The sequence below is a fragment of the Chiloscyllium punctatum genome, chromosome 22 (genome assembly GCF_047496795.1).
Source record: "Chiloscyllium punctatum isolate Juve2018m chromosome 22, sChiPun1.3, whole genome shotgun sequence".
Classification (NCBI taxonomy): domain Eukaryota; kingdom Metazoa; phylum Chordata; class Chondrichthyes; order Orectolobiformes; family Hemiscylliidae; genus Chiloscyllium; species Chiloscyllium punctatum.
In genome coordinates this window covers 24,205,642-24,221,034 of record NC_092760.1, presented here as the reverse complement: position 1 = coordinate 24,221,034, position 15,393 = coordinate 24,205,642, and positions in this window count along the sequence as shown.

The window sequence follows — 15,393 nt, the reverse complement described above, 5'->3', positions numbered from 1 at the left end:
GACTGAGATAGATATGTTCTTGATTATCAAGAGAATCAAGGGGTAAAGGGAGAAAGCGGGAGAGTGGATTTGAAAAACTTACCAGCCATAATTGGATGGTGGAGCAGACGCAATGGACCAAATGGCCTAATTTCTGCACTAATGTGTTATGGTCTTATGGAATTACAGTTGTTGTGCATGGAGGTTGTGGCAGGAGTGAACTGTAGTGATGGCTTGCTTATCAAGGGGGCTGCTTTGTCTTGGGTGCTATTAAGCTTCTTGAATCCTTTGGAATTGTCTTTGTCCATGCTTGGATCATGGCTGCAATGAGATCTGGAATTCAGTGATCCTATGGGAACACAAGATGAGCAACAGTGAGCAGGTTTTTGAGCAGTAAGTGCTATTTGCTCAATCTGTTTTTGAAACCTTCCCGCACTTTGCTGATGATTGAGAGTGGACAGATGAGACAGTAACTGGCTGGGTTTGTCCAACACATTATTAACAGATATACCCATGCATCCTTGACCTTTTTGTGTTAAATATAATTGCAAGTTTTGTCCTTTTGTTCAATATTGTAAATGTTGTGAAAAGCGAATTATGTTAGGAGGAGGTGCTCCATGAGTGAAGCTTTTTTTTTAACATGGCAAACATTCTAAAGAGAGAAACATGATCAAAACTGAGATAGGGTTCTGATGAATTTCTGGTTCCTTTCAATAAATCCATTGAACAAAACAGTAACTATTCCAGTTATACAGGCTGCTGTGCAATCATTTTGTTTCTATAGACTTCAGGATGGTCCAGACTCTATACACAGATCCAAATAAGGCCAGAAATTATTTATCCAGCAATCCCACACTAAAAGGAGCTAGAAAATGTTGAATTCCTGAGCTGCATGAGAGATTAGGCCTGTGCCACAATTAGTATCATAGAATCACTACAGTGTGAAAGTAGCCCATTCGGTGCATTGAATTCACACACTGCACCTCCAAAGAGCATGTCACCCAGACCCCCCAACCTCTGCCCCATAAGCCCTGCATTTCCCATGGCTAATCCACCTAACCTGCACATCTTTGGACTGTGGGAGGAAACTGGAGCACCCAGAGGAAACCCACACAGACACAGGGAGAACGTACAAACTCAATATAGCCTGAGGCTGGAAACAAACCGAGGTCCCTGGTGCTGTGAGGCAGCAGTCATAGAGTCATAGAGATGTACAGCGTGGAAACAGACCCTTCAGTCCAACCTGTCCATGCTGACCAGATATCCCAACCCAATCTAGTCCCACCTGCCAGCACCCGGCCCATATCCTCCAAACCCTTCCTATTCATCTACCCATCCAAATGCCTCTTAAATGTTGCAATTGTACCAGTCTCCACCACATCCTCTGGCAGCTCATTCCACACACGTACTACCCTCTGCGTGATAAAGTTGCCCCTTAGGTCTCTTTTATATCTTTCCCCTCTCACCCTAAATCTATGCCCTCTCATTCTGGACTCCCTGATACCAGGAAAAAGACCTTGTCTATTTATTCTATCCATGCCCCTCATAATTTTGTAAACCTCTATAAGGTCACCTAACCACTGAGCCACCATGCTGCCACATTTCCAGTCTCGGTACGATTTCCTTACCTTCCAGCAGAAAGGGAAAGAAAAGGGTGCAAAGCCTGCTCTCTAGATCTCACTACTTTGTGGAACGTTCTCCTCCATGTGTCCACTGGTTTGGAGATTGTAAATCGGCCTGTTCGGTCATATGATGACCCATGGCAGAAACTCGCAACCCTGAGTAGACATCCATGAGAGAGACTGCAGATAATCACAAAGGTTAGGTTGATGAACCTGATTGAATGAAGAAGCAATGACAGAGGCTGAGAGTGATATTATGAACTGATCCTGCACTTTGGGAAGTCTGGCACTATTATGTCAAAGTATTGATATTAGTTTCAATCTAGAAATAATCAAACAGGAAGCCAAATAGAAATCAAGCTTGAATTAGAAAGATCAAAAAATTAGATTTTCACAAGGTTAAAACTGGTTGATTTTTAATAGTTGCAATGAATTTACACTGTTAATATTTTCTGTATAAAGTAATTGTTTGTGAGGCAAAGGGGCATATTATGGAATTGAAATAGAACAGAACTTAATGCACAGTAACCCTTTGGAAATTTTCAGTGAGATTGTGATCACTAGCTAACAATCACTAGTTTATTGTCAAACTTCCATTTTGTATCTAACAACTTCACAGAGCAGAACCCTATTAAGCCAATTATAGCGATAGTAGTTTATTTCTCTCAGCTATTAATACTCCAGTAACAATCACAGCAGCCAGTTTTCTAGCTCAAAGAAAGTGTTAAATCAAGCATATCATTCCAAAGTATTTTTATGCACCTGTCTTTGCAGAATGTGATTATGAAATGAACCAAGAGAAAAATCTGGAACGCTGCACTACCTGAAAAGGTTATTTGAACAGGTTTAATCACAACATTCCAAAAGCAAATTGGATAAAGTGGAAAACTTGTTCAAAAAGCCAACACTTCAACAGTAACTGCTGTCACGTGGAAATGCATGGAGGTGAAGCATTGTCTGAGGTATAAGGATATGGTTGAGCCCAAAGTACGTTGAGGGGGGTGGCTGGGTGTGAGAATCTGGAACTACCTGTCTGTAGCAGAGACAGAAACCCTCATCGTATTTAGAAAATCCTTGGAAGTACAACTGCTCGGCCATAAACTCCAGACTTATGAACTAAGAGTGGGAAAGTTGAATTAGAGTAGCTCAGTGGTGAGCACTGCTGTCTCACTGTGCAAGGGAACCGGGTTCGATTCCTGCCTTGGACAACTATCTGTGTGGAGTTTGCATATTCTCCCCGTCTCTGCATGGGTTTTCTCCTGGTGCTCCAGTTTCCTCCCACAATCCAAAGATGTGCAGTTTAGGTGAATTGGCCATGCTAAATTGCCTTTAGTGTTCAGGGATGTGTAGATTCGGTGCATTAGTCAGGGGTAAATGTAGGGTAGGGGAATGGGTATGAATAGGTTACTCTTCGGAGGGTCGGTGTGGACTTGTTGGGTCTAAGGACTTGTTCCCACACTGTAGGGATTCTATGATTCTATAACATTTTACTGGCTGGTGGATATGATGAGCCAAAGGGCTTCCTCAGGCCCAGTGGAAATTTTGTGTATGTGATCATTGTGTTAAAGGATTTTGAGTGGGCTAATGTTGATCCCTAGTTTTAAATAATCAAGGGAAAGGTCTGTCTCTAGTCAGAATGAGGGAGGAGGGTTTGAGATGAGAATGAGCAATTGCACACCAGAGAATCATGTCATAATTCAAATCTTTGGTAGGAAGATTTCAAAATGGCCTAATCCAAGTCACAAATTGCAGTCTGTGTGGTTGTGATTGTGATGTGGTGTGCTTCCTCCTCCTTGAGCAGCCTTTGGTATGTTTCACAATTCAAATTTCCTCCAATGATTATCCATTTAGTTCAGACTACTGACTGATCTGATTTTGTGTCAGAGAATCTTAGGCAATGGCTTTTTTCCTGCACTGCTACCTTCAAAATCCCCCATTGATATATCCTCAGCCTACTTCTTTTCTTCAGCTACGTTCTTTCCCTTAAGTGCTATCATTCACAGAATTAGGATCAGCTTTTAAATGTACAGCACTATCTCTTCACTACCACTCTCAATCTTTCCATCCTTTATTTTATGAGAATGTTTTGCCTAAAACCTACAGTTGGATAAAATGCAAACTCCTCCAGTTTAATAGGTGAAGGTTACAGCCAGTGTTTTCTGCCCCTCTCACCAATTGTACACTCCATGTCTTTGATTCCATTCTGCTATAACCAGACCCTGGCAATGTACTCCAAGATATTACCATTCTAGATGAGATAGAATAGAATAGAATAGAATAGACTCACTGCTGTGTGGAAACAGGCCATTCGGCCCAACAAGTCTACACTGACCCTCTGAAGATTATTAACCCACACAGATCCATTCCCCTACCCTATTATCATATATTTACCCCTGACTAATGCACCTTAACAATACATCCAGGAACATTATGGGCAATTTAGCATGGCTAATTCACATAACCAGCACATCTTTTGGTTCGTGGGAGGAAACCGGAGCCCCCAGAGGAAACCCACGCAGAAGCAAACAGAATGTGCAAACTCCACACAGGCAGTTGCCCAAGTCTGGAATCAAACTTGGGTCCCTCGTGCTGGGGGAGGCAGCAGTACTGACCACTGAGCCACCGTGCCATGCAGATGACCCCCAAATTTCCAAGCACTTGGGTGAGGAGTTAGGAGGTTACACATCCTCAATTAGCTGCAACAAGGTTAATTTAAAAAGGTTGTCTCCCATGTGGGTACCTATCTTGCAGCCCAAATGAATTTATGTTTGAAAAGGTGCTAGTTAATCCAGGCATGCTTGTGTTAACAAAAGAGTAAATTTATTCAAGAAGAAATAATAACACAATCCACGTTCACCCAGATTAGAAAAGGTTAAAATAAAAGGGTCAGTCTCTGGGTCATATGTGAAGATTAGTTTGTGAAGGTGGCTGGCTGCACTCAGTGCAAGAGAATACTTTATTTGCAAGATGGGGTGATAAGTGCATGGTTCTTTGACTGCAATCTTCATAGCACACTGCAACTCTAATACAGGCTAGTAGACGCAAGTACCTCAGCCAACAGTCACTCACGAGAATGTCAGCTCACGAGCACACTTTCTTTCATTAGAGCATAGAAACTGGTTGAACTGGCTTTTACCTCCTGTTCATGTGTACTCAGAAAGGAAAAGGCCTAAAACATGCCTCTAACCCAGATTGCTGTCTCTTCTCCCATTATGTTCACACTCAAAGATGGTTTCCTGGAGATTACATACCAATTTGTAGTGCGTTTCTCCCTTTTAAATCCACCCTTTCGAAATTTCCTTGATACCTCATCAATTGTAGCATTCCAATATCTCTCCCTTTCTCCAGAGATCTGTAGAATTTATTGTTGCAGTCATATTTTGGCTGTTTAACCTAAAAATGCTCAATTTGTAATTCATGGTACTTTAGAGTTGTCATCATGACAATTCCCATCCCTGGTTATTGTCTCAGAACCAGAGAGCACACTCTTAACCTCAGTTTCCTAGTCAAATGTGAACTCAGCTTCTAAACCCATTCCTTCTCTTTACATATCACCTCCAGTATGCCCTTAGCTCATCCTTCGTACATGCTCTGGTCAGATAAAACTATTCCATATCCTGAAAAACCATAACTCATCCAAATTCAACAATTCCTGCTCATCTATTGGCCTCTTATCTGACCTCCTTTGTTTCCCTGTAACTTTGTTACACTTCAAATTTAAATTTCCCATCCTTGAGTTTAAATCGCTTCACAATCTTGTTCTGTTTTTATCTTTGTAACTTCCTCCACTCCTACATTCTACAAAGAATTATATTACATTTACATCACAGAAATACGCTTTGTGGGCATATTTCATTTACTCAACCAACATGCTTTTCTATCCTGCTGTATGTCAGATGGTTTCTTTCCCTGCTTCCCTATAAATGCATTTTGTTATTCACCTTAACCTCTCATTGCAACAATGGATCCTATGTTTTCACGACTCCCTAAGAATTAGAATTAGAATCCCTGCAGTGTGGAAATAGGCCCTTCGGCCCAACAGGTCCACACTGACCCTCCAAAGAGTAATCCACCCAGACACATTCCCCTGCATTTACCCCTGACTAATAACCTACCCTATGGGAAATTTAGCATGGCAAATTCACCTAACCTGCACATCTTTGGATTGTAGGAGGAAACCAGCGCATCCGGAGAAAACTCACGCAGGCACGGGGTGAACTCCACACAGATAGTCGCCCGAGGCTGGAATCGAACCGGATCACTGTCCACTGTGAGGCAGGATATTTCTTCAAATTACTCATTGGAATATTAATGACTTCAATTTACACTCCTAATTTGGTAAGCCCCACTAGTGGACACCTTCCCACACCACCAACTCTTTTAATCAGTCCTAAAGACATCACTGGGGCCACCCTATTCTAAAGAACAGTGTTGCAATGGTTCAATTGGTTCTGCTTCTTACACCCTCTCAGTTCAGGTGAAACCTTTGTCAATCTTCTCTGTCTTTAGTGCTTCTATACATACTATTTCTGACTCTGTTCCTTTATCTCACTCCTCACAATTTGTGATTAAGCGTTAAAATACTAAGACTCCATGTTCTGGAGTATCTTCCCTAAATCTCTCCTCTTAGAGAGCACCCTCCTTGATTAAGCTTTCGATCCTTCCACGTAGAAGCTCATGCTTTGACTGCATCAATATTTTTGTTTGTACTTCTGTGAAGTGCCTTGAGAAGTCCTTTTACATTAAAGGCACCACATAAATAACAGTTGTTGTTATGTACTTCCATTCCTAAGAGAAGATAATTTGTATTTTGTTAGAAATGATGCGTGATGATGATAAGATTGTGATGACTTGTAGAATCCCGCACTCCAACTTTACCTCACCCATACCTGACTGCTGAGCTTGTGTTAATTGCCAAGATTCTGACATGAAGGAAGCTATCAACAGGTTAGCTTAAACGTAGATAAATCTCCAGGTCTGGATGAAATGTATCCCGGGTTGTTGAGTGAGACAAGGGAAGAAACAGCAGGTGCACTTAAAATTTTCAATCCCTCTCTGGTCTCAAGAGAGGTGCTAGAGGACTGGAGGGTAGCCAATGTGATACCATGATTTAAGAAGGGAGCAAGGGATAAACCAGGAAACTACAGGCCAGTCAGTCTAATCGCAGTGGCGGGGAAACTATGAAAGGCATGGGAAACTGATAGCAAAGGGAAGAACCCAGGGAACCAAGGAAATTTGGCAAATTGGATCCACAATTGACTGAGTGTCAGGAAGCAGACGGTAATACTGAGAGGTGTTGTTCCAACTAGAAGTCTGTGTACAGTGAGGTCCCACAGGGATCTTTCTGTTTTTGGTTTATATAAATGATTTAGACTCAATTATAGGAGGATTAATCAGTAAGTTTGCAGACAGTACAAAAATTAGTGGGTTGATAAATAGTAAGGACGATAGCCTTAAGAGGATGGGCTGACAGAGGCTATTGGAATTCAATTCAGATAAATTTATGATGCACTTGGACAGGGCAAACAAGGCCAGGGAATATGTGATGGATGTTAAGACCCTGGGAAACAACGAGGATCAGAGGGACCTTGGTGTGCATGTACACCAGCCACGTTACGGTATCAGGACAAGTTGATTATGTGGGTCAGAAGGCATTTAGTATACTCTCCTTCATTAGTTGAGGCAGAGAGTTTATAAAATGTTGGTTAGACCACAGGTAGATTATTGTGTGCAGTTCCGGAATCCACATTATAGAAGTGATGTGATAGCACTGGAGAGGGTGCAGAGGAGATTTACCAGGACATTGCCTGGGTTAGAGATTTTCAGATATGAAGAGAAATTGGACATATTGTGGTTGTTTTCCTTACAGCAGAGGAAATTGAGAAGGGACATGATTGAAATGTATAAAACTATGAGTGGCATAAATAGGGTAGATAGAAAGAAAGGAGGGATCAATGACCAAGGGGCATAGATTTAAAGTAAGAGGCAGAATAGTTAGAGGAGATGTAAGGAAAAGCACTTTCACCCAGAGGTGTAAAGGTGCTAGAGGCAGAAACCCTCATAATATTTAAGAAGTATTTGGATGTGCACTTGCAATGCTGAGGCATATAAAGCTATAGGCTAAGTGCTGGAAAATGGCATTAGAATAGTTAGGTGGTTGTTTTTGATTGATGCAGATGCGATAGGCCAAAGGGGCCTTTTTCTGTGTCTGAGACCTCTGTGACTATAATGTACACTGGCTGAATGTGGGTCTCCTCCAGCAGCCAAATATCAAAGCAAAATGGAAGGTGAATGAATGGGCAGGTGTGAAGCAAATATTGTGATTCAGAGAGCAGTGCACAAATTAAATTTCTTTTAGAAAAATGGTAGATGAGACTGCAAGTTTTAAAATTATTCTAATCAAAATGTCATACATTCTGGTGTATGACTTGGCAAGATTTCTGCGGGGGATAATGTAATGGTCTGATAATATAACTTTCTGATTTTAGATTCTGTGGTCCTCAGGATCAACTGGTCATTCTTTCTGTAATTGAAAGCTTATTGGCCCTGCGCAAACTGTATTTTCCTTGTTGTCAAATGCAGTGCCTTGTTTGAACTAAATATGGATAATCCAAATATACAAAATAGAAGCAGACATTCAAGCCTACTTCACCATTTGTTAAGGTCACTGCCAATCTGTTTTTGTGTTCTGAATTCCACATTCCCACCTATGCACAATTATGCTTTATTCCCCTGCTAAGAAGAATGTATTCACCTCTAAAATACAAATCATCAATGACCTCGTTTCTACTGATTGCTTAAACAGAAAACTTCAAAGTCACACATCCCTCTGAGAAAACATATGATTATTTTGGAGGAGTTCAAAAATTCACTTCCTGAAGTAGTGAGAACTCTTGGAAGAGCAGAGTTAAAACAGCAAGATTAGCAGCTGAAATGGCTGATAATTATGAGTTGGTCCATAAATCAAAGCTTGGGTTCCAAAATCAATTTCAATCCGTGAGGGATAGAAATTAGGGAAAAAAAGAAATCTTCTTATGGAAAGAGAAAGGTATATCTCAGTGAAGATCAGAAGGATAACTTACCACAGAGTAAAAAGGAAACCCTTGAAGGGGAAAGAGCAGTTAAAAAGCTCTGGTGTTTTCACTGCAATAAAGTAGGCCACATGAAATCACAGTGTTGGTGGCTTAGGAAAAGTACTGGGAAGCCAGTTGTAGGAAAACAAGATAAGCCAGGAGTTTTGTTGGAGTGGCAATGGAAAGCAAAGTGGAGGCTAGAAAGCTGCACCAGAATGTACAAAGTGGTCGGAGATTGGTTAAGGAGGAATACTGGAAAAACTCTCAGCTCCAGGAATTCAATTTGTCCTTGCTAATGATATAGCTGGTTCGCAGGTAGGAGTGCTGCCTACTTGTGTTTGAAAAGCCAGTGGAAACTCAGGCAACTGAACTATTGCAGGACACACATCCTGGGATTTTTCCTAACCATGTGGTAACGAGGTCACATAGTCACCAGTTGAAACAGGAGAGATCAAAGAGATAAGAAGGATGAAGTGAAATTATCAGAGACCCTGTTTGATCAGATGGTGGAGACAAACCAGGAGCAGATCAATGAAAAAGCAGACATCTTTAGATCAGATAAATTAACTGGGTTACAGCAAGAAGATGAAAATTTAAAACAATTGTATCAAAAGACATACACAGAAAAAGAGTCTGAACATATCCCTGAATGTTACTATCTTAAAAATGATGTCTTAATCAGGAAATGGAGACCATCACATATTCAGGCAGATGAGAAATAGGCAGAAATTCATCAAGTTGTATTGTCAGTGGGTTATATAAAGGAGGTGTGATTGGCACATGAGCTACCACTAGGGAGTCATTTAGGAGTGAGAAAAACACAAGCTAACATACAAAAACATTTTTACTGGCCTGGATTGCACAAGGAATGTAGTTGAATTTTGCCAGATATGTCATAATGTCAGGTAATTGGAAAACCACAGGCAGGAATAAAACCTGCACGATTAGTACCTATTCCTGCATTTGAGGAACCTTTTGCATGTTGTTGGGCCAAATGGCCTGTTTCTACACTGTAGAGATTCTATGGAAGTTCAGAGGATTCTGACTTGGACATTCCTCAAATTAAATTGGCCAATGAGAAAATTGTCAAAAATTAGGATAAATTATTGAGTTATCGTCCAGACGAAAATTGAAATGACCTGAAAGAGTTATTACTATCACATGGGGAGATACGTGGAAATAAGGTGGGATGTACTAACCTAATTATGCATAATGTACATATAGGAGATGCTGTTTCGATTAAGCAACATCCTTATCAGCATAACCCTCTAAAATAGGCAGAGATTCAAAAGGAGGTTGAACGCATGCTCCAAGATGACATAATCAAAGTGAGTTACAGTGACTGGAGCTTACCCATAGTAATGGTGCCAAAACCATACAGTACCGAACGATTATGTGTGGACTATTGCAAAGTCAAAGCAGTTACAAGGACTGGTGCATGTTCAATTCCGTGTTTGGAAGACTGTGTTGAGAAGTTGGGATAAGCAACTTACATTTCGAAGTTGGACTTGCTCAAAAGATACTGGCAGGTACCTTTGTCAGAAAAAGTGAAGACAATTTTGGCATTCGTAGTGCCAAATAGGCTGTATCAGTTTAAAGTCATGCCATTTGGTATGAAAAATGTGCCAGCCACATTTCAGAGACTAACCGGATTACCTAATTGTGTCATATATATTGATGACTTGGTGATTTTTCTTCACACTTTGAAGAAACATTCACAACATTTATCAGACTTATTCCATTGACTTCGGAAAGCAGATTTGGTGATAAACCTGATTGAAAGTGAATTTACCAAAGACCAGGTCACCTTCCTGGGCCCTGTTATTGGACATGGACAAATGGCCCCACAGGATGTAAAAACAAAGGTAATTAAGGAGTTGCCCATATCATTGACAAAAAGAGCAGTACTACAGTTCCTGGGATTGAGTAGATTTTATTAAAAATTCATACCAAGTTTTAGCAGTGTGACTGCTCCTCTCACTGAATTGCTAAAGAAAGGCAAGAAGTTTCGGTGGACAGCGGACTGTCAGAAGGTATTTGACAGAATGAAAGCTGTGTTAACCACTGTCCCACCTAATTAAGCAAAGCCATTCAAGATGACTATTGATACAAGTGATGTGTGTGTTGGTGCTGTTCCCTGGCAGGAAGATAGAAAAACCTGTTGGGTATATTTTCCAGGAAATTGAACATTCATCAGCAGAAATATTTGACAGTTGGGAAAGAGACTTTGAGCTTGGTGTTGGTGTTACAACATTGCAATGTTTATGTTACCAGTAACATGTCTGAGACAATCATGTATACTGACCATAACCCATTGAAATTTATGGAGAGATTTAAGGACAGAAATGCCAGACTGTTTAGATGGAGCTTGTTGTTATAGCTATTCAATTGTGTATGTGGCAGGATGAGAAAACGTGATTGCCGAAGCATTGTCGAGACTTGAATGAGAAATGAAGGCGTTCAGTAGCGGGAATAAAACAGACTGAAACAAAATGTAGTTGTGCATATTTATATGACTATTGTCAATGTAATGTATATGGCTGTTGTGGTGTACTAACAATTTAAGATTAAGGGGTTTTAAAATGAAGCCACGTTTTTTAAAGGGGGAGGTGTGATAAGGCTGCTCCTTTAACAAGGTTATGGTGTCCTTGGTTTTTATTTTCAGGAGGTCGTAAAGACACAGGTTCCAAAAAGTCTGGATTAGATAGGTTTTAGGGCCAATTTGATTATAGCTAACAGATACTGCCTTAGGAAAAGGCTTTCAAGTTTTTAAAAATAACACTTGTACAATGAAAGGAGAGTGGGCAGTTCTCCCTGCTCTGCTTTTCTCTGGTTTGATTTGGTTTCGCCAGTCTGGCTATTCACTGAAAGCAGTCAGCCTGTTTTGAGGCTGCTAATCCAAGAAACAGCTACACGGAAAAGGGTGTGCCATGCTGCCACTTGTCTCGCTACTGTAAGACCCTGTGTTTGATTTTACCTTTTCTGCCATGGGGTGTTTATGGGGATTGTTGCTAGTATTGGGAACAGCATTCTTAAATTGGTATAATCTGTTGGGTTTTCGGATAGGTTATTATTTACTCTGTTCTCTTTTGATTGTGTTTCATTCAGTGATCTTTTAAATAAGTTCTGTTTTGTTTAAAATTAAATGGTTTGACCAGCTGTATCGCTTCTGGAATATCCACTCTATACCTGCTTAAAAAAAACTTGCAAAGTTAGAGTTGGGCTACCTTCCTGAAATGTATTGAGGGGTCTGGCCTGGTCCATGACAGGAGCAAACCTTTTAGGAGCGAGTTGAGGAGAAATTTCATTATCCAGTGAGTGGTGAGCCTGTGGAATTCAATATCACAAAGTGGTTGGGGCCAAAACATTGTCTTTTTAAGAAGGATATAGATATAGCTCTTGTGGCTAAAGGGATTAAGGGTTATGGGGGAGGTCGAGATTAGGATATTGAGCTTGATGATCAACCATGATTGTACTGAATGGCAGAACAGGTTTGAGAGGTTAAATGGCTCCTATCTTTGATGTTGCTATTCTCTGTAAGCAATTTAATGAACCTCCTTTGAGCCTCCTGCAATGCATTTACATCCTTCCTTAAGTAAGGAGACTAAAATTGCACACAGTCTTCAAGTTGTGGTCTCACCAGTGTCCTGTATAACTGAAGGACATCCTTTTATATCTAATTCCTCTTGTAATATAAAGGATAGCATCCTATTAGCCTTCTACATTACAATGCTGTGCTTATATTTAAATGTTTGTGACTGATGCACCTGAACACCTAAATCTCTCTGCACTTTGGATTTCTGCAGTCTTTCTCATTTTAAGTAGTATGCTGCTTTTATCAGTTTTCCTGCCAAAGTGAAGATCTTCACATTTTCCCACATTATTCTCCATCTGCCAATTACTTGCCCACACACTCAACATATCTATATGCACATGCAAGCACCTTATGTCCTCTTCACAACATAATTTACTACCTATTTTGAGGTTGCATGTAAATTTAGCTACCATGCCTTTGTTGCCTTCCTTCAAATCATTGATATAAATTGTGAAGAGTTTTAGGCACAGCACAGACCCCTGAATTTGTTATATCCTGCCAAATCATGATGATGGTTCATCTCAAAAATCCGAAAATTGCAAGATTTAATTGAACTTATTGAAGGACTTTTATTCTAAATAAACAAAATTTACTTCTTGGCTTCTGCAGATTTGTGTGAAATTGTATGAAATTGTGCAAAATAACAGCGATACGCCCTCAATCACAGCTTCTTCTGCATATCCACCAGCCGGGGCTCATGATTGGAATTCTGTCTCAAGCTTTAAGGTGTTATAATGTTATTAACTACCAATGAACAGGCTCTTTACAGCTGACAGCAAAACCAACATTATCTCGGTCAATTCTTAGCTAAGGCTAAATCAACTTGGATGAGCTCAGCTTGCAACCGTGGCAAATCTGGCAGCTCTGCTTAGCTCTGCAATTGGCTGTATGAGACCTGTGCAAATGTCTGATAAGAATAGTACCCTCTGGTTCTTCGTGTACAGTGATTTAAAGCTGGGAAATATCAGTCTTGGTTAAAGCTCCTGTAGGGAGCCGAATGGGAACAAAACTCAGGAGATAGGCAGGATTCAGGCAGCTGGCAGACTTTTATTCAAACAGAAACAGGTTGATGCAGGGAGAAGGCCGAAGGATCTTCCCCGAATCTGGTCTCGATGTGAGAAAGCAAACTTTTCTTTAATCTTTGGCTCAGATTGGAAGAGAGATCAATGACATACTCTGATTTTTGCAGGAAAGTACAACATTTTTTATATATTTTGTATTATGATGATCACACACAACGTGGTTACTGTCCTTCCCCCTTAATTGCATACACCCTATACAGATAACCGCAGGGTTCCCATGATTTCATGGCATTTACCAGACATTGTAATCGCCAGGCCTTGGGATATTTCTATGCATTCTATTCAATCGCATTCCCAAGTTATTGGCTATACTCCTTCAGATCTGTCTCAGGCATGCTTATCTGTAAGGACAGTTTGAATTCTGCTGTTCATTGTACAGGTTGTTCTGGCACAGTGCACATTTCACCAATGCGGAATGGCTATAACATTAATAATAAATTGTGGACATTTTATGGATCACGCAAACTTTGTACTGAAGGGGTATAGCGATTTTCTGTAGCGATCCTCTACAGCATGATTTTCTATTGCAGTTTTCCATTGTGCAAGGTTGCAGAGGAATGCAATTGTTGCATTTTGCCAGAATGCACTGTATTCCATGTGCTGCCTTTATCAAATTGAGATATTCCTCTTATATTTCCCACTGTCTTAATTATGTATGTAAAAATACAAAAGACAGTTAATTTTAACTACTTGCTATAAGATCTGTAATATTTATTTTTGTTATAAAAGTTAGTTATAAAGTGTAAAGTTATACAGCTATTTCCACTGTTAGCACTTTGTAATTAATGGACTGTGAACAGTCTATTTTGTTCAGGGCATAAGAGAGGGTGTTTCTTGAGGATAATTAACTTTCACATCTGTCTTCCCCTAATGCTTTGGTTATGTATATTTATCTTTTTATATTGAAAACAACTTCTTTGTTTATTTGAAGAACCTTTAACTAGAACCAATTTCTTAATATTGCAAGTAACTTTAAAGAAACAACAATTTACTACAAAATCAGTGTAGTAGGGTGATTGTGGGGGCGGCGTGGTAGCTCAGTGGTTAGCACACAAGGACCCGGGTTCGATTACAGTCTTGGGCAACTGTCTATGTGGAGTTTGCACATTCTCCTGTGTTTGCGTGGGTTTCTTCCGGGTGCTCCAGTTTCCTCCCACAATCCAAAGATGTGCAGGTTAGGGTGGATTGACCATGCTAAATTGCCCATGGTGTTTGGGGATGTGTAGGTGAGGTGGATTAGTCAGGGGAAAATGTACAGGAATGGGTTTGAGTGGGGTACTCTTCATAGGGTCAGTGCGGACCTGTGGGGCTGAAGGGCCTGTTACCACACTGTAGGGATCCTATGATTCTCTAACTTTGGCTCTTGTCAGTGCAGCTGCTTAGAAAGTTAACCTGGCAAGTTCATGTGCTGAGACTCACACCTGGTGTTATTCATTTACTGGGACAACCATCCTTTCATTAATGAAGCTGGGATCAGTCATTTGTCTATCTTTAGGCATCCTCTTATCAAAACTGAGTCAGATGGTTGCTGCACAAGGTTCCTTCACTGGCCTTGGAGTATTTCTGTTCAAATGTACCATTGTGTTTCACTTAAAGGCTAGAACAAGCTGTTTGTCCTGTTTATCTCTTTTCAACCATTTTGTGTCTTAATGCTGGGACTGGCTGTCTCATTTTATTTAATCCTTGTCGGCCATTTTGGTATGAGCAGATACAGGCCACCCCTACAGCTAACCCCTTGTTAAACAGTCCTGTTCTACCATTCAGGACAACGGACCTGTATTCGGATTCACAATATAGTACTTCGATAAAAAGATGAATAACCAGATGCGAGAAACAAAGTAGAAACCTCTGACCTATATGTCAATTTACTCTGACTTCCACACCCTTAGCAAGAATTAGTTTTGAAATTCGTAGACTCATAGACATTTACAGCACTGAAAGAGACCATTCAGACCATTAAGTCATCAACAGTCAACAAAGATCCGATTATACTTATCCCATTTTCAAGCTCTCGGCTCATAACCCTGGAACGTATGGCAATG